General features: G+C 44.7%; 1 protein-coding gene across 1 annotated transcript in view; it reads right to left on the bottom strand.

Moving 5' to 3' along the window:
• The window catches only part of LOC310835150 (interferon alpha-1-like), a 58,539-nt gene extending 38,983 nt beyond the window's left edge, over positions 1-19,556 (bottom strand). The window contains exon 1 of the mRNA XM_083719939.1: positions 19,467-19,556. The gene's annotated coding sequence lies outside the window, so the exon portion shown is untranslated. The remainder of the gene's footprint in view (positions 1-19,466) is intronic.
• Positions 19,557-20,173: the final 617 nt, after the last annotated feature.

Here is a 20,173-nt window from a genome sequence, read left to right on the forward strand (position 1 = left end):
ATGCCTAGACCATCTCTTTCTAAACTCTAGAAAAAGGAGCTCCACGGCTTTGCGAGTACCTGGAACTAGCAAAACTGACGGATATAATAAGGAGAAAATCCAAAACTATGGTTAGGATTTTAAGAACTATGGAGTTCTTAAATGATTATTTACAAAACCAGGGCTCGACTACAAAAATCTGGCTGTGTTTAGAATAATCTTGTGCATAATATAAAAAATGCAAAGTGAGACATTAAGGAAATCCAAAGGGAAAATATGAAGAACAGAGGATGTGACGAACAGATTAGTAAAAACGCGCGAGGCAAACGGTGGAAGTCTTTTTTTTAAAAAAAACACCACTTTATTTAAGGTAGATAAGGACAAGATGAAATTATACAATTGAATATAAATATAGATGGGAAACGGCTATTTATAGTGAATACTTATCTACTTTAAAAAAAATTCACCCATGATTTTTTTTCTTTTACTTTATTTTTTCTTTGTTTTTTTTTCTGATATCTTATCTTTCATTTCACTCCTTTATTGTGAATAGCATTTTATAGAGGTATAAATAACTGTATATATGAAAAGAGACAAAGTATTCTCTAATTTTTTTCCTTGGTTATATATATTTTCTTTTTCTTTTGTTGTAAATATATATGTTTTCTAATTTGTACTTAAAATTTTTAAAAAAGGAGCTCCACGGTTTCCCCAGGCATTTGGCCTTCTTGCCATACCTTTGCATGCCTTAGTAGCTACCAAAACTGTGTCTTACTGGAGAAGTAATTGTACTGTTTCTGGACGCCGTGGGTCTTCTTCTTCTTTTTTTAAGGAACATTTGGGATGTTTAAATTACGAGTGTCCCTGATCAACAGTTCTTGTATAGATGGCCATGGAATGCCAGAGCACATTGTCACAAATTGATCTGAAGATGCTGTTTGTATTGGAATGTCATTTTTACCCAGCCCCAAGTAACTTAACTCCAAGGAGGAAATGGGTGTACGTGAATATTTCTTAATTATTCAAGGGCTCATTTTCTTTCACTCACCACCCCAGTCTTTGATCTTACTGGTTGACAGGCAACAGGTAATTAAATGAATTAGAGGGAGCTGCAATTCTGGTACCAAAGACTGTGGGGTGGAAAATCTTCCACTTCGTAAGTTCATTAGTAACAATAAATTGATGTCAAATGAAAATACAACAATAGTCAACCTTGGTAGTTTCAAATTTTTTAAGATTTGCATACTGGAATAAGAGTAAAATAAGCATGCTAAATTCAATTACTCTGTAAAAAAAAATCCACTAAGACGAAAAATCTGGTGTATGTTACCCTAATTTGCATAGGATTTTTTTCCAAAACAATGTTTTCTGGAAAACCCATTAAGCCACTTGTTACACTCAAAAACTATTGGGGTGCTGATTTTCATTCCCAGTAGGAAGCAAACAATAAACTAAGAATTGATAATTTTGAGCAGTCTTCTCTTCAGAGCTTACATGGAGCAAAGCCATTGAGTGTGATGATCAACCCAAGAATGCTGTTTTGATTGCTTTGCCATTTTAACTGTATTGTTTTATTGTATATGTTAATTGTGTATATTTATATTTTAATGATTCTGTAATTGGTTTTTATACTTTGCAAAGTACAGTGGTACCTCGGGTTACATACGCTTCAGGTTACATAAGCTTCAGGTTACACACTCCACTAACCCAAAAATAGTGCTTCAGGTTAAGAACTTTGCTTCAGGATGAGAACAGAAATCGTGCTCCAGCGGCACAGCAGCAGCAGGAGGCCCCATTAGCTAAAGCGGTGCTTCAGATTAAGAACAGTTTCAGGTTAAGAACGAACCTCCGGAACAAATTAAGTACTTAACCCGAGGTACCACTGTACCTGGAAGTCTATTTTGCCATTAATGGGTGTGTGTATATAATGCAATTGCTGGTCATTATATGCAAGCCATGGAAAACACTGTCTTCCCAGTGCTAGAAACTCAGATATTTAAGGCAGGTGCCAAACGGCTCCTTAAACCAAGGTTATGGTTGCCAAAACAGAATGCCTAGTTGCCATTCTGGGGGCCAGACGGCTCGAAAGTCATATAGTTCCATGCGACTTTTTAGTTCCTGAAATTCATTCTGATTGTGCAGATAAAATATCATGGAGGAAATTCTACAGGATGCGTTGTTAGTGTGTGAAAGCAGGAAAGATCCAATAATCCGCAGGCTTGCACCTCTAGAAATGAGAGTCGTCAGGCAATAGCCAGGGCCAAAACACGCCTGGTGAATTTCGAACATTGCATGTCCCTACAACTAAACTGCACAATGTAAATTCTACCCCACTTTCATGCCCTCTTCCCAACTTATATATCTGATTCTAAGTTGATGGAGGAGTTATGTCAGGAGTGCTCTGATGGTCTTTCCTGCTTGGCAGGGGGTTGGACTCGATGGCCCTTGTGGTCTCTTCCAACTCTATGATTCTATGATTCTAGGTGGAAATATGGCAACTGATATGTACTGAAGTTCTCACCCTGGGCCAGCAGGGGGATACTGTAGATAGTTCAGGTCCACATATGCAAATAAGGGATCGAAAGTGACGTTCAGTGATTGGATAGTTACAGAAAATGGTTACTGTTGCGTTCTAGTGGAGCACTATATAATAATAATAATAATAATAATAATAATAATAATAATAATAATAATAATATTTTTTTATTTATACCCCGCCCTCCCCAGCCAAGGCCGGGCTCAGAGCGGCTTACAAGCAATAATAAAAACAAGATGAATGGTTACAACTTAAAAACAAAAATAAAATACATTAAAATAATGGAACATTAAAATATTAAAATGTAGCCTCATCGCAGGAGGAGAAGGAAAAGAAAGGGGGGGAAAAGAGAGAGAGAGAGGGAGGGAATCAAATTGGCTCCAAGCCAAAGGCCAGGCGGAACAACTCTGTCTTACAGGCCCTGCGGAAAGAAATCAGATCCTGCAGGGCCCTGGTCTCATGAGGCAGAGCGTTCCACCAGGCCGGAGCCAGAGTTGAAAAGGCCCTGGCTCTGGTTGAAGCCAATCTAACTTCTTTAGGGCCTGGGACCACTAGGGTGTTGTTATTTATGGACCTTGAGGCTCTCCGTCGGGCATACCAGGAGAGGCGGTCCCGTAGGTACGAGGGTCCTAGGCCGTGAAGGGCTTTAAAGGTCAAAAGCAGCACCTTAAATCTGACCCTGTACTCCACCGGGAGCCAGTGCAGCTTGTAAAGCAGTGGGTGAATATGCTCCCATGGCAGAGACCCCGTGAGGAGCCTCGCTGCAGCATTCTGTACCCGCTGGAGTTTCTGGGACAGCTTCAAGGGCAGCCCCGCATAGAGCGAATTACAGTAGTCAAGCCTGGAGATGACCGTCGCATGGATCACTGTGGCCAGGTTGGGGCGGGAAAGGTAAGGGACCAATTGCTTGATGCGGCGAAGGTGGAAAAATGTCGCCTTGGCTGTTGCTGTAACTTGCGCCTCCATGGAAAGGGAGGCATCAAGGATTACACCCAAACTCTTAACGGAAGGCAATGGCACTAATTGGGCCCCCGCAAGAGAAGGGAGTTGGTCCCTCAACCCCATGCCATCCCGACCTAGCCATAGGACCTCTGTCTTCGAAGGATTTAGTTTCAATCGGCTCCCACGAAACCATCCAGCCACAGCTTCCAAGCATCTGGTCAGTGTGTTTGGGGCCGAGTCAGTGTGGCCATCCATCAGCAGATAGAGCTGAGTGTCATCAGCATATTGGTGACAGCCCAGCCCAAAGCTCCGGATAATCTGGGCAAGGGGGCGCATAAAGATGTTAAAAAGCATCGGGGAGAGAATTGCGCCCTGCGGCACTCCACACACCAAGGAGTGGCGCGACGACATTTCCCTCCCTGGTGCCACCCTCTGTCCCCGACCAGAGATAAAAGAGCACAACCAGTTACGGGCTATGCCCTGTATCCCCACGTCTGCAAGGCAGTAGTCCAGAAGATCATGATCGACCATGTCAAAGGCTGCTGACAAATCTAAAAGGATCAGCAGTCCTGACCCGCCTCGATCCAGTTGTCTACGGAGATCATCTGTTAGGGCAACCAGAGCCGTCTCCATCCCAAAACCAGGACGGAAACCAGACTGAAATGGATCTAATGCCGATGTTTCCTCCAGAAACCTACCAAGCTGTTCAGCAACTGCTCTCTCAATTACCTTACCCAGGTATGGAAGATTTGAAACTGGGCGGTAATTGGATAGGTCTAAGGGATCTAATGAAGTTTTTTTTAAGAGTGGACATACCACTGCTTCCTTCAATTCCCCTGGGAATGTCCCCGTGTCAAGGGACAAATTGATAATTTCAACCAGGGGGGTCCGCACAACATCTGGACACTCCCTAATCAGCCAAGACGGGCACGGATCAAGGAGGCAGGTGGTGGGCCTACCAACTTGGAGGAATCTATCCACATCAGTAGGGAGTATCTGATCGAAATGGTCCAACACTGGACCTGAAGTCAGTCGAGGGGCCTCCAGTTCAGCCACTGTATCTAAATTGGCAGGAAGGTCACGGCGGAGCAACAGGACCTGGCTGAACAGGCTGGCTGAACCCTTCAGTTCAGTTCTGTTCAGTTCTGTTCTGGTCTGTTTGAAGAATCGCTGTGTCGTCTGATATGTTCACCCACAACTTAACAGCAACCTACTAAAGAAATCTTCCACAACCTTACCAATGGGCTTGCGAAAGCCTTTTGATTCTTGCCCCACACAACAGCTCCATCATATCACAAGCTTACGCACGTCTTGCCATGAAGTTGGTGAGTGCTAGATGGGAAAATGGGGTGTTGTTTGGGAAAACAAGGTCAAGAGCCCTGATGATCGTGAAAAACAAGTTTCACGGCACTCTTGATATGACCCATAACGCAATGCACAGGACAGGTGTTGTTGCCCAATTCTACACATTCGAAAGAGACTTTGAAACTACTTCCTGAAAGTATTTGATAGGTTGCAGCAATATTGCTCCATCATACATTTTACAGTGGTGCTCTGTGCTCACCTTTTCGTTTTTTTAAAAAAGATATCCAGTTTCCTAAAGAGTCCTCCCACCCCACCCGGGAAGAATCTGTTGTGCTTTCCCCACATTCATAGTAAGATGGCCTTATGGCTTGGTTGGTCTAGCAGCTTTCTACATATTGTAGCATTTTGCAGGAATTGCAAAATAAGAACTCACATCACTTTCTAAGTTGGTAAGCAGGCGGTGCAGACTACGTGGCCAAGGCCAGCATGAAACCAAAAATTATTATTATTTATTAAATTGTATACCACCCTTCAACTGTAGATCTTGGGGGGTTCACAACATAAAAATACAATGGAAAACCACAAAATACGTAATAAAAGCAAGAACAAAAAAAGCCCCAAACAAACCAGTAGGCACATTAAAAAACCTAAATGACACTCCAAGGACCAGCCTCCCAAACCAGATAATGTAGGACGCCAACTCCCACCAGCCCCAGCGAGCATGGCCAACAACCAAGGATTATGGGAAGTGTAGTTCAATGTGTGTGAAGGTTGGGGAATGACTGTCAAAAGAGGAGGGAAACAAGATCGCCTTCACGTTATGCAGAAAAATCAAATGCTTTTCTGAACATGGCATGATTTCCATGCAAAGCTTCCCCGTTCTAATCTAAGCACTTTGCAGAGCAGGCAGACAGACATGCTACCAGCCCAAGAGACTATCCTCCTTTAGGGAGAGGAAGGAAACACACAGGTGCTATTTTCACCACCAACCACATGCGTATCATCATGTTATGTTCCAGTCTATCATTATGGACTGGTTCACATATCACACGGAGCCAAACCATGGCTTAGCATGAACTTGTTAGTCCCGGGAGAGGAGATAACAGTAACTGTGGTCCTTCCTGGTCCTGCTTCTGCACTCAGCAATGGTTTGGGATGTTATCAGAATCATGGCCCTGCTCTCTCCAAACCAACCATGAATGTCTTATGGTTTGTCCAGGAGTACCAAAAGGTGACCCCAGGTTTGGACAACATGTTATAAGGATCATCTCAGCACAGCAGTAAGATGATGGGGAATCATAGAATTGTAGAAAGATTTGCCCAATGGGGGGCTCAAACCCACAACCCTGGGATTAAGAGTCTCATGCTCTATTGAGGGAGCAATTCAGGAATATTCTCTTCTGGAGCCCATGAACTCATGCGTTCCATTCTAAACCATGGTTTTGCTTAGCATAATGTGGAAACCTGAGCAATCTGAAAGACCACCTCCTTCCTAACAGATCATTTCAGGTCCTAAAATTAGAGGGCCCTCTTGGTTGTTCCACCACCCTCAGGAACTTGGAGCGTGGGTGACCCAGAAGAAGGCACAATCTGTGGCAGCCCCCAGATTGCGGTACTCAGAGATGTGTATCTGGTACCTTCATTATAAAGCTTTCTGTGAAAGCTGAAGTTGCACCTCTTTACCCCATCCTTTGATACCTGAGGGATATATTCTTAAGGAGGGGGTGAGGATGGCGCTGTGGTCTAAACCACTGAACCTCTTGGGCTTGCCGATCAGAAGGTCGGCGGTTCGAATCCCCATTGCAGAGTGAGCTCCCATTACTCTGTCCCAGGTCCTGCCAACCTAGCAGTTTGAAAGCACGCCAAAAAGTGCAAGTAGATAAATAGGCGGGAAAGTAAACAGCGTTTCTGTGCACTCTGGTTTCCGTCATGGTGTCCCGTTTTGCCAGAAGCAGTTTAGTCCTGCTGGCCACATGACCTGGAAAGCTGTCTGTGGACAAACGGCGGCTCCCTCAACCTGAAAGTGAGATGAGCTCTGCAACCCCCTAGTCGCCTTTGACTGGACTTAACCGTCCAGGGGTCCTTTACCTATATTTTCAGGACCCAGTTTATTTACATTAATTTTAAGTTGTTTAACTGTTGATACCTGCTCTGGGACCTTGGGGTAAAGGGCAGCTAATGGATTGTAGTAGTAGTAGTAGTAGTAATAATAATAATAATAATAGTACCTAGCTCAAGTGAGGCAGAGCAATCTACATCCTCTTGCATTGGTCTTCATAGAATCATAGAGTTCGAAGGGACCCCAAGGGTCATCTAGTCTGCAAAGACGAAGAGTGAGGGAACTGGATTGATTGGATATGCCTCTTCACTCTGCCCTGCTGGTCTCCAGTGGCCTGTAGGATGATGCCAGCATCACTACAGTGGTGGAAAGAAGAAGAAGAAGAGGAGGAGGAGGAGGAGGAGTTTGAACTTGATATCCTGCTTTATCACTACCCAAAGGAGTCTCAAAGCGGCTAACGTTCCCCTTTCCCTTCCTCTCCCACAACAAACACTCTGTGAGGTGAGTGGGGCTGAGAGACTTCAGAGAAGTGTGACTGGCCCAAGGTCACCCAGCAGCTGCATGTGGAGGAGTGGAGACGCGAACCCGGTTCACCAGATTACGAGACTACCGCTCTTAACCACTACACCACACTGGCTCTCCCTCCCTCTTCCACTTTCCAAATATGCAGAGGACATCTCCCTCCGTGGCAAGCCCTGAAACGGGGTATTTGGAAGGCAAGGAAGTGATGGGCTGGACCAGGATCCATTGGGTGCCTAGCCAATCCCACTGCCTGACATTGGGCTCAAGTTGCATCTGATCACTGCAGCTGCAGCAGGGTGGCATGCCGTCTGCCTGCTCCTAATTTTCCAACTCAGCAACCTGAGTTGCAAATGCTCTTTTCAACTCAGTGGAATCTTTCCCCCAACGTATCTTAAGAAGAAGAAGAGAAGAGTTTGGATTTGATATCCCGCCTTTCACTCCCCTTCAGGAGTCTCAAAGCGGCTAGCAATCTCCTTTCCCTTCCTCCCCCACAACAAACACTCTGTGAGGTGAGTGGGGCTGAGAGACTTCAAAGTGTGACTGGCCCAAGGTCACCCAGCAGCTGCATGTGGAGGAGCGGAGACGCAAACCCGGTTCCCCAGATTAAGAGACTACCGCTCTTAACCACTACACCACACTGGCTCTCATATCCAAGGACAAAGTTTTCAGCCCTGCCCTCTCCCTCCTCCCCACGAAATAATGTTCCTGATGCCAAGTATTCATAGGACTGCAGTCCCTGAAGAATCCTAATGAACGGTGCGCTTTTTAAAAGAATAACCAACTACCGTATTTTTCGCTCTATAACACGCACCTGACCATAACACGCACATTGTTTTTAGAGGAGGAAAACAAGGGAAAAAACATTCTGAATGAAACAGTGGATGTATAATTTTTGTGCTTCATGCTGTGGCCACAGACATGTGATCTGATGGTGAATTTGGGCTGACCCAATGCAAAGATCCTGAGGATCCATGTGGATCCATGGTTTGTAACCACGTTTTTGCACCATTGCAGCCCCAGGCAACAGTGGGTATGTGATTTGGGGGGGGGGCAGGCTGTAGCCATGGACATGCTATGTGATCTGATGGTGAATTTGGGGTGACCCGATGCCAAAATCCTGAGAATTCCTGTGGATCCATGCTTTTTAACCACATTTTTGCACCATTGCAGCCCCAGGCAACAGTGGGTGCGTGATTTTGGGGGGGCAGGCTGTAGCCATGGACATGCTATGTGATCTGATGGTGAATTTGGGGTGACCCAATGCCAAAATCCTGAGAATCCCTGTGGATCCATGCTTTATAACCACATTTTTGCACCATTGCAGCCCCAGGCAACAGTGGGTGCGTGATTTTTTTGGTGCAGGCTGTAGCCATGGACATGCTATGTGATCTGATGGTGAATTTGGGGTGACCCAATGCAAGGATCCTGAGAATCCCTGTGGATCCATGCTTTTTAACCACATTTTTGCACCATTGCAGCCCCAGGCAACAGTGGGTGCGTGATTTTTGGGGGGCAGGCTGTAGCCATGGACATGCTATGTGATCTGATGGTGAATTTGGGGTGACCCAATGCAAAGATCCTGAGGATCCATGCTTTGTAACCACATTTTAAGTGGGGAGCGAAGGAAAAACAAAGAAGGGACATTAGAGGGGTGTGCAGAGAAGCAGCTGGCTAAGAATGCAGGAGAGGGATTTAACGGGAGGGAGGAAAGAAAGGCAAAAGTTTCCCCCCACCCAAGCCAGCCATATCTCTCTCTCTCTCTCTCTCTCTCTCTCTCTCTCTCTCCCTCCCTCCCTCCCTCCCTCCCTCCCCCTCTCTCTCTCCCTCCCCCTCCCCCTCTCTCTCTCCCTCCCCCTCCCCCTCTCTCTCTCCGTTCCCCCCTCTCTCTCCCTCCCCCCCAGCAGCACCGGAGCTTGCCTGGAGGGGAGGGGCTTTCCCTGCTCTTTGTTCCGTTTCAGCAAACACAGCAACGAAACAGAGGGGGGTGGGCAGTAAGACCCTGAGGCAGAATGCAGGAAAGCAGCCGCTTCCTCTTTTCAGGTTTCGCTTCTCCGTGCAGCGTGCAGCGCCGCGATTTGATTTTTGCATGCTTTTTCGGCTCCAGGGACCACACATTCGCTCTATAACACGCACAGACATTTCCCCTTCCTTTTTAGAAGAAAAAATCTGCATGTTATAGAAGGAAAAATACGGTAAATAAATAAGTGCTACTCTTGAGGAAAAGAGACTGGAAGGCCTAGCGTATAAAAATAATCACTGAAGTGCCTGTATGGATTAACAGGGTTAACTACCGCTTGAACTCAAAACACTTTTTGACTTCCCTGAGTTGTTGATGGCATTCTAAGAGTTATTTCAGGCCAGCACTTAAAAAAAAAATTCTTCTTCTTATTGTAATGAGTTTATGAACGTATGTATGCAAAAATGGTAGGAAAAGCCACGGAACTGAAACAACTAGAATGACGCTGGAGTACTTTTGCTTGCCGTATGTACTTCCAGCTACAATTATGTGTGATTTTTCTCTTTAAAATTATTAATTAATTACTATTATTAACAACTGTGTTAAGAATAAGAGTCAGTCATTAACTACACTGTGATCACACGACTGGTTTCGAAGTCAAGAAACAGGCCTAATATATAGCTTGCTACACTGTGGGTTAAACCACAGAGCCTAGGACTTGCCGATCAGAAGGTCGGCAGTTGGAATCCCTGCGATGGGGTGAGCTCCCATTGCTCGGTCCCTGCTCCTGCCAACCTAGCAGTTTGAAAGCACATCAAAGTGCAAGTAGATAAATAGGTACCACTCTGGCGGGAAGGTAAACGGCGTTTCTGTGCGCTGCTCTGGTTTGCCAGAAGTGGCTTAGTCATGCTGGCCACATGACCCGGAAGCTGTACACCGGCTCCCTCGGCCAATAAAGCGAGATGAGCGCCGCAACCCCAGAGTCGGTCATGACTGGACCCAATGGTCAGGGGTCCCTTTACCTTTACCTTTACTATTGTTTGCTGATTGTTACATTGCAGTGGGTTGGACTAGATGACCCCTGGGTTCCCTTCCAAGCCACGATTCTATGATCAATTCAAATAAAAGCTGCAATTAAAACACGCCTGAATCTTGCTCACTTGAAAATCTCTCACTTGTCAAGATAATTTGCCACATTTTGCATGAGGAGTTCACAGGGCTACCGCACCACCAGGCAACCGCCTACGAGAAGCATTTTTTGTATCAAGCCCACCAGGTTTTTTAATCACTTAATTAGCAAATCAAGGCTGCATTTTTGAGCATGCTTACTTGGAAGTAAGTACAACAGGAAGGCTTCCTTCAGAGTAACCATGGAGATTTTGAGCCTAGTGCTAACCAACTTTGCTCACTGTTAAGATGTTACCCTGCACTCATTTCAGAGTAACAGATTGCCAGGGTAGCAAGAATATCAGTTTTAAAGGGACCGGACATGCAAATTTCCCCACAAAAGACATACCGTATTTTTCACTCTATAAGACGCGCTTTTCCCCTCCTAAAAAGTAAGGGGAAATGTGTGTGCATCTTATGGAGCGAATGCAGGTTCCATGGCTTCAGCGAAAGCAACGCGAAGCCTCTGGAGTGCAGCAGGAGTGCTCCTGACCCCTGTGCAAACCGACTGCACACCGACCGCTCTTGCTCTCCTGGCTTCAGGGATAGTCGCCCGAAGCCTCTGGAGCACAGCACAGTGCACGGCTATCCCAGAAGCCAGGACAGCCAGCGGGATCGCAGCGCTCCGATCCCACTGGCTTTCCTGGCTTCTGGGATTCAGAATATATTTTTTCTTGTTTTCATCTTCCAAAAACTAGGTGCGTCTTATGGTCTGGTGTGTCTTATAGAGCGAAAAATACTGTAGATATCACCAGTGCTCTTTTTTTTCTGGGGTACTCAAGAGTACACAGTACTGTTACCATATCCCCCCCCCCCCAAAAAAATGTGAAAGGTATGGAACTTGCTGAAACAACTTCATAGTGAGTACTGGCCCCCTTTTTTCAAAAAAGCGCTGGATATAACAAAAGAGATGAGAGAAGGACTGGAATTTTGATTCCCCCCCCCCACTCTTCACGTGGGCTTAGGCTCACGTGGGAACAGGCCCCACTGAATACAACAGAACTTACTTCCAAGTAAAAGGTAAAGGACCCCTGGAAAATTAAGTCCAGTCAAAGGCGACTATGGGGTTGCAGCGCTCATCTCAGGCCGAGGGAGCCAGCGTTTGTCCACATGCATTTGATCAGACACTCAAACAGATTCATTTTCAAAACAAGGTACCAGCAGCCAAAGGAAAGTACGTCTAGCCTGTCAGTCGTTGTGAAGGCATCCAGTGACTGTTCCATCAACAAAACAGATGGAATTTTGCTGTGTGGTTTATTTCTATATACACTGCTTAGAAATGCTAATGATTAAATGATATATAAACACAATAGCTAAATAAATACAGTGGTACCTTGGTTCTCAAATGCCTTGGTTCCCAAATGCCGAAAACTCAGAAGTAAGTGTTCTGGTTTTTGAACGTTTTTCGGAAGACAAATGTCTGATGCGGTTGTCAGCTATTGTTTCCAGGGCGCCTGCACCAATCAGAAGCTGCACTTCAGTTTTTGAATATTTCGGGAGTCAAACAGACTTCTGTAACAGATTAAGCTTTGTTTTTGCTATTTATTTTGTGTTTTTATTTTTGAGGCTTTTTGGGTTCATATGTTTTTGTGACTGTGTGGAACCCACTTCAGAACTGATTGTGTGACTGCGGAAATGGATAAAAGCCCCCCATCCAAACAATGACTAACATCAGTGCAGCTAAGAAAAGAATTCATTTTAATTTTTATCATCTGCAACACTGTCTTATTTATTTTATAGTACAGTGCATTGATGATTGCTTTCATTTTAAGGATCAGTGGTCTTGTTAGATAATAAAATTCATGTTAAATTGCTGTTTTAGGGGTTGTTTTTAAAACTCTGGAATGGATTAATCCATTTTAGTTTACTTTCTATGGAAAAGCATGTCTTGGTTTTGGAACGGACTTCGGGAACGGATTTAGTTTGAGAACCAAGGTGCCACTGTATGTTGAAACGAATACATCCCAAGGGTCTGTGCGACTGCCATAAAACTTAGAGAACAACCTGTACTACCAAAATGATTAAGGTTTTAAATGACAATTTTGGGTTATATTTTAGTGATTAAGATTTAACTTATATATTTTTAACTGCTGCTATATCTGTATTGTCCCTGTCATACCCAATTGCAATTCAATGTATCCCTATCGTGTTTTATTATTTTTCTGATACTGTAAGTGAGCCGGAACTAGTCTGTGACCGTAATAATAAATTCATTCGTTCATCCTAAGGGTGACTCCTGACCAGCATTTTTTCACTTGACCTGCTACTGATTTTCAAGAAAATAGACTGGATCCAGTGGTTTGCTACCATCCATTCAGGGAGAGCCTCAATTATCTGTGTGGGGTGCAGAACTTCTGTTGCATACAGTGGCGTAGCGTGGGGGTGCAGGGGGGGCCGGCCGCACCGGGCGCAACATCTGTGGGTTAGGGTTAGGGGGCGCAAATCCACGGGTTAGGGGGCGCAAATCCACGGGTTAGGGGGCGCAAATTACTTGCCTTGCCCTGGGTGCTGACAACCCACGCTACGCCACTGGTTGCATATTGTGCTGAGGACCCCTAAAGGCCAAAGTAAGACCTTGGGACTTTATATGTTTGAACTCCCTGCCTGGTATTAACAGTGGCTGGTGTGAGGGGGTCAGTTTCTATTGTCAAATTTCTCTATACAGTCATGCAAGTGAGCAACTGGTAGCTTGGAGAAAGAATAATGTGAAATATGCTTGCCACTCTGTGAGCTGGAAGACATCGGCAACTGTGGCTGCACTTTTTCAGCAGCTACAATCATTAAAACAGCTGCCGTTGTGTGAAAGTCCTGGTGCAGGCAAATTTCCTCCCCATATGGGTGGAAATAATCTAGCCGCTTTGATTTATTTATTTTATTTTATTTACATATTTGATTTATATACTGCCCTTCCTCGTCAGAGCTTAGGGCAGTTCACAGAATAAAATAAAGGATAAAAGCAAGGAAATAAATCAAATCAAAATGGCAAAAGAAGAACCCTCGCTTCCCAGGCTGGAGAATATTCATCAGCCAAAGGTCTGGTTGGAGAGGAATTTTTTTGCAAGGGTCCTATATATATATAACGAAGGTGCCAAGTGAGTCTCCCTGGGGAGAGTATTCCACAAACAGGGTAAAGGTAAAGGGACCCCTGACCATTAGGTCCAGTCGTGACCGACTCTGGGGTTGCGGCGCTCATCTCGCTTTATTGGCCGAGGGAGCTGGCATACAGATTCCGGGTCATGTGGCCAGCATGACAAAGCCGCTTCTAGTGAACCAGAGCAGTGCATGGAAACACCGTTTACCTTCCCGCCGGAGCAGTACCTATTTATCTACTTGCACTTTGACGTGCTTTCGAACTTCTCGGTTGGCAGGAGCTGGGACAGAGCAACGGGAGCTCACCCCATTGCGGGGATTCAAACCGCCAACCTTCTGATCAGCAAGTCCTAGGCTCTGTAGTTTAACCCACAGCACCACCCGCAGTCCCCACAAATGGGGAGCCACTACTAAAAAGACCCATTTTTGTGTTGCCACCTTCTGGACCTCTTGTGGAGAAGGCACACACAGAAAGACCTCAGAGGATGAATGCAGAGTCTGGGGCGGTTTATATGGAGAGAGGTGCTCCTTCGCGTATTTATGGCTTCCAGGTTTGGTCCCCAATAATTATCTGACAGCATGGAAAGTATTACATTCAGGCAGAAGAGACATTTTTTGAAAAGAAAGTGTATGATGGACACCTTGAGAGTCCCTGAAACTGGAATGTGGGATGGGAAAATATTTGCCATTTAGTCTGCAGGACGCACACATAATATAAATTAGTACAGAAAGTTCAAGGTGGCATAGAGATGGACAATGCCAATTTGTTTCTAATTCCTGCCCCGCAACATTCCCATATCACTTTGCATTTTTTAAAAAAGGTTTTCACAAAAATTCACCAGCATTTTAAAAGACATGTAATTGTATGTAATATCATATCATTGTATGTAATTGTGTCTAATATGCACAGTTTTTTGCAATGCAATTTTCTCTAATATAATGCATTTTTAGGTTATTTTCACTAAAAGGCATTTTAATGTATATTTCACTCAAGTATGTGCCTTTCCGTACACGGTACTTGGCTGGAGAACTGCGCCACAGAATCTGGATAAGTGTGAATTTCAAAGGATAGTTGTGTTTCAGTTGTTACATTGTTTCAGAAAATGTGAATTAAGTAAGTTTGCCTTTAAATGAAAACTGAATTGAACCCCCCCCCCCCCAGTCCTATTCAGAAATCTCTAAGGGGCTTTCTTTTCAAGCTGTTTTTTCTTCCACTGTACTCAGAGTCCCCTCGTAGAGTATAAATGTGTGGTTTGAGCCGTATCTACCATAAAGCAGCATTATGAACTAGGCTTTTCCTGCCTCAAATGTCTTCATCTAAGCAAAAGCTCCAATCTACCATATTCTTGCACCTGAAGCTAATAGTTAAAATTTCTAAAGCCAGCAGTGGTCCGGACAAACATCACGGGAAAGCAAAACATGCACCAATAGCACTAACACACACCCCAAAAGTCAAAGATTTGGAACATGAGCATAATTTGGCTTACAAATTCATTTCTTTGAATACGCACTAATCATGGAGAAATCAGTCTTGTAGCTTTTGCATTTTTTGTCAACGGTCAGTGGCTACAGATTCTCTTCAACTGCTTTGTGACTGATAGCATGAAATTCTAGTATTCCCTTCCAGGTTCTGGCAAAGTGGACAGATTATTGTTTGCCAACATGAATTCAGATTCCAATCTCTCTATTTGTCGTTCCCTCACTTGGAATCTAAACCACCTCACAGGGCTGTTGTCGGATCATAACGTTGCTCTATAGTCCTTAGAAGAAGGGTTGAATCGAATACATCCACACAATGAGACCTCTTAATAGGATATCACATATCTAACTTTGAAAATTTAACCACAGTTTGCCCGAAATACAATCATTAGTGATTTCAATGGGGAAATTCCATAGTTTAGACAGCTACGATTTAGCGAATCACTGAAAGTTAATTTTGTTTTAAAAACTGCTCCTGTTTTAAAGAAGTTGCCCATCCCATGCCTTTGAAACAAAGTGTAACACAACCATATATGATGTACATTTAAAGAGTGCTGTATTGGTTCAAATTATTCCAAACCTTGATTGTAAAACAAACTTCCCTCCAACTTTGTGTAACTGTTTAGCAAAAAGCACTTCCAACCAATTCAATCTAGATCTTTGCAAACACACACATGATTTTCAAACTTACAAGTATTCTACAGGCTGACATCATCTGTAGGCAACCAGATGATTATGTTTCAATATTTCAATACTCTTCTTATATGATACCTGTTAGCATTATCAGATATCATAAAGCTGGCATTTTTAAAATAGGAAAAGCAGCCAACTCACATTGCAATATTGCAAGGTTTTGCATGTAAACTAAATGACCATTTTAAAATTAATTCTTCATATACGAAAGGAAACGTTAAAACCTTTACTGTTGCATTGCTGCTAATCTCGTAAAGAACTGTTTCCACAAATGACAGATCTCCTTCACTTGAAAGTAAACACAACAGAGAATGATGTGGCACTTTGAAAAAGACGAACAGATTTATTACACAAGTTCTTATAAAGGTTATGCCAAAATAATTTTTTGCAGTCCTTAAGATTCACAGGACTCCCATTTCTGAAACAAGCATGGCCACACGTATTTCTCAAAAGACAGAATTACTTAGTATAAAATACTTTTATTTTCCAACAGAAAACTCCATTAGAACTGCAACTGAATTAAGATATTTTTTTAAAAAGACGATTAAACTGTTTGTGTATGTAACGACAGCATCTAGGATTCTTTATGCACAAAAATGGAAGAAAGAAGAAACTCTCACCACAGAAGAATGGATATGCAAGGTGGTGGACTTTGCAGAATTGGCAAAGCTTAAGAGCCAAAATAAGAGAACCTAATGATGACTGTTTTATGGAGGAATAGAAACCTTTTTCAGGTTACTTAAAGAAATATTATAGAATGATGAAGTCACAATCAGAATTTGAACTATGAGCAACAGAAGGAATTGGAGATTATTGTATTGTTGTTATGGTATAAGAGATAGAAGGCAGGGTGCAGTAGAAGGGGAGGAATAGAAACACCATGGAAAATGGGGTGGGAAGCCGACAAAAGAAAATAAAAATTTACTATCTATTGGAGTACATATGGGTTCTTTTGTTTTTTGAAAATTTAATGAAATATTTTAAAAAGAGATATTTATAAATATTTCCCTGTGTATCTCAAGAATGCCATTTCAGTTGTGATATGAATATGAAGGAGAAAGAAACAGAAAGTGCTTATTTAAAACATAAATAAATATGGAGAAAATGGAAGTTGTCAAAATGGGACATGAAAATTCCTTTTAAATGCAGTCATGGTTATTGATGCATCACTGGATAAACCTGCACAGGAAAAGCTCTTATTTTAAAATAAGAATTGATCAGGCCCTTCACCTTCAAAAATAAATCAAAATCAAATCTTTCCCTCTTTAAAAGAAATGTTCAGACATGCTTTAACAAAAACAAAAGGTCAAAGGTTCTTTCCCCAGGCATACTGATTCTAAAAACTGTATTTTTAGAATTGTAACTGTTCCACCTGAGCTACAAAGCGAACGAATACCCCAAACTTGAAACTTTAAATCCTGAACACTGAAGACATGATGTTTTTGAAATTAATGGGCATCTAAGTCCTATTGCATTCAATGGAAGAATTAGGCACGTGTGTCAAGCTGCAAAATCGCTCTTTTAGAAATTAGTTTCATAGTTTCAGTTACGGTAAGTCACCTAAGTTAACTTTTTCACCTATGTCTCTTTGACAAAGGGTGTGAAACTGAGATATAAATTCAATTAATAATGATAACAATAACAACAACTCAGTTTTAAAATTACTTGATTAAACCCAAAGCCCGAAGTTCTGAATTTAAACCTCTCCTTTAGGGGAGCTCAAACATTCTTCTTTTTAACTTGCATGTTTTGACAGCATAATTTTCCAAATCAAATTAGTTTTGAGCTTTAACCCGAGGGGGTGGGGAATAAATGAAAACTTTAATTTTCTTGTTAGCTGTGATAACCTCAATCTTTCATTTGGAAACAACAGTGGATTTGAAGTTTGCATTTAAAAATGCACTCAGGATCGGACTGTGCCAACAAGAGTCCACTTGCCTGGCAGTGTCGTCAGTTTGGAAAATGAGATGATACTTTCACGGCCAATTTTGAATGAGAGAGTTAAAGATCTGTATACGTACGGGATCAATTAACCATGCAATGCATTTTATTTCTGCACAGTCAGAGAAAGCCTGCAATTGCTCTTGCTTCCATTTTTCATCAGAACTTGGTGACTGAGTTCATTCAAGAGTGAAAACTGGTTTCTTTTGAACTGAATTAAGTCCTACTACAACACTGAGAAAGATACATTAGCTAAATATTTTAATATAGAAGAAAGAATCGGACATAGCTGCCTGATAGCCAGAAATGCAGGCTTCAAATCCATCTTTGCAGGATGAACTTTATTCTTTAGTATTAAAGGTTAACAAAAAAAAACTGAAGCAAAGTCCGTACAGCTCTTGCAGGCCTAGAACCAAATTAATCTGGCTACATTTGTTCTGACCAGGTCACTGCCGGCTTCTATTTTATTATAAGAATATTTCTGAGATATACAGCTCTTAAAAATGCACTTTTGCTACATAAATGTATACCACGCTCAATCCCGCCTCAAGAAGAGAAGTTTGCCAGCCATAGGAAAACTTAATACCCAACTATCCACATCCCAAAGAACCCTTTTTGGCCAGAGGCGATGGTAAGGTTAAAGCAAAAGGAAAGCAGAGACCATTATCCCACATTACGAAGGAAAGGGGAAGAAGAAGTAGTAGAGAAGAAGAAGAAGAAGAAGAAGAAGAAGAAGAAGAAGAAGAAGCAGCAGCAGAGACATGATTGGCATTAGGATTAAAATGTAAGGTTGCTGTGCCCTGAAAGTAAAAGTTTCAATATGAACAATTTGGAGATGGCCTCTCCAAATCCTAAGGAGAAAGGCATTGTACCCGCATGTCCGAAGATGAAAGTCACCAGTGGCGTAGCGTGGGGGGTGCAGGGGGGCCGGCCGCACCGGGCGCAACATCTGGGGGTTAGGGTTAGGGGCGCAAATCCACGGGTTAGGGGGCGCAAATCCACGGGTTAGGGGGTGCAAATTACTTGCCTTGCCCCGGGTGCTGACAACCCACGCTACGCCACTGAAAGTCACGCCCGCGCTTTCCCCATATTAAAAAGAGCGAAGATCATTAAGCTTGCATTTAGGCACAGAGAGAAGGACGCGAACTTCGCGTTTTCTGGCATACCAGGACATTGGCTCGGCCTCATGGTAGCCTGGTCAGCTATCTAGCCCGCGCTCAGCCGATTCTGGTGCGCAACGGGCCCTAACAGCCAGATCCTGCAGCGCAGCTGCAATCCTATATGCACAGTTAGGCCGGGAGCGAAGGAGAGCGGGTCCCCTTCAGCTCGGCGGGACTTAACTTCTGGGTAAGTCGGAACGGCGCTGCAAACGAAGGGAAACCCGCGACGTTCCTCCGGCAAAACAAAAAGCACTTTAGATAATTTGTACACCGCCTTCCCATACCGCTGACACGCGAGGCGGTTGACAAGCTCCGTCGGCTCCAGCGACACACGGATCCCGCTCCACTCGAGGGTCCAGAGCAGCTCGGGCGAAGGATCGGGCGCGCCCAGTTGCCATCCCGAGACATTGGAAGAGGAGGGGGGAGGGTGAAAGGCGGCCATTCGAGGACGCTCGCCCGGCCAGGTGGTGATGCCTGCGTGCGCGCGCGCGCGTTTCGCACCCAGCGATTTACATAAGCGACGAGAGCGCAAGAGCTGGAGCTCCGCCGAAGTGGTGGGGTGGGGAGACGAGGGAGTGGAAAGAGTCCGGACTTCTCCCTCCCTCCCTCTCCAGGTGCGAGATCGGGTTCCCTTACCTGCTGCAACACTTCTCTCGCTCCGAAAGGCGACCGGCTCTTGCGGAACCACCAGGTCGGCGAGGCGAAGAAGGACACCCTTTCCCTCTGCTGCAGCCGAAAAGTCTTCCTTCTTGGGGGGCTACTTCCACCCCACCCCCTTTCACCTGCACGAAGCTGGTGCCCCCAGTCCCTGCCCCCCCTGCCTATCTTGTCTCCCCTCCATCCTGGTGCAGAGCGAGAAACTGCGCCAGCCAGGGCACCCTCCTCCTCGGTGCCTCTCCGCCTTGCAGCCAGGCGGGATGGGGGGTCGTGCGCTCCGGCAGCCTCCCCGGGACCCCTCTCCTTTCGGCCGGGCGATCGGAGTGTCCCGGGCGGACCTGGGGCTCCGGAGGCTTCCGGCGGGCCGGAGAGCGCGACCCCTTCCCCGTCCCCATCGCGGGGCTCTGCAGGGAGGGCGCAGCGGGCGCGCAGGGAAGCCGCGCTCTCCCTCCCTCGCCACCTGCTGCTCTACTGCAGCAGGTCGGCCAAAGGGGAGGACTCTTCAGCGCGCCGAGGCCAATCGGCGGAGAGGCGCCTGGACTGGACCCCCCCCCCGCCCCAATCCCGGTGTGGCCCCGCCCACCCCAGCGAAGGCCCCGCCCCGAGAGAGGCAGGCGAGCGCGACGCGCGCAGGAAGAAGCTGCGTCCTGCTTGCGCAAAGCGGGGCCGGAGGAGGAGCGGAGGCT

This window comes from Podarcis gaigeae (genome assembly GCF_964106915.1).
Source record: "Podarcis gaigeae genome assembly, chromosome: 17".
Taxonomy (NCBI): Eukaryota; Metazoa; Chordata; class Lepidosauria; order Squamata; family Lacertidae; genus Podarcis; species Podarcis gaigeae.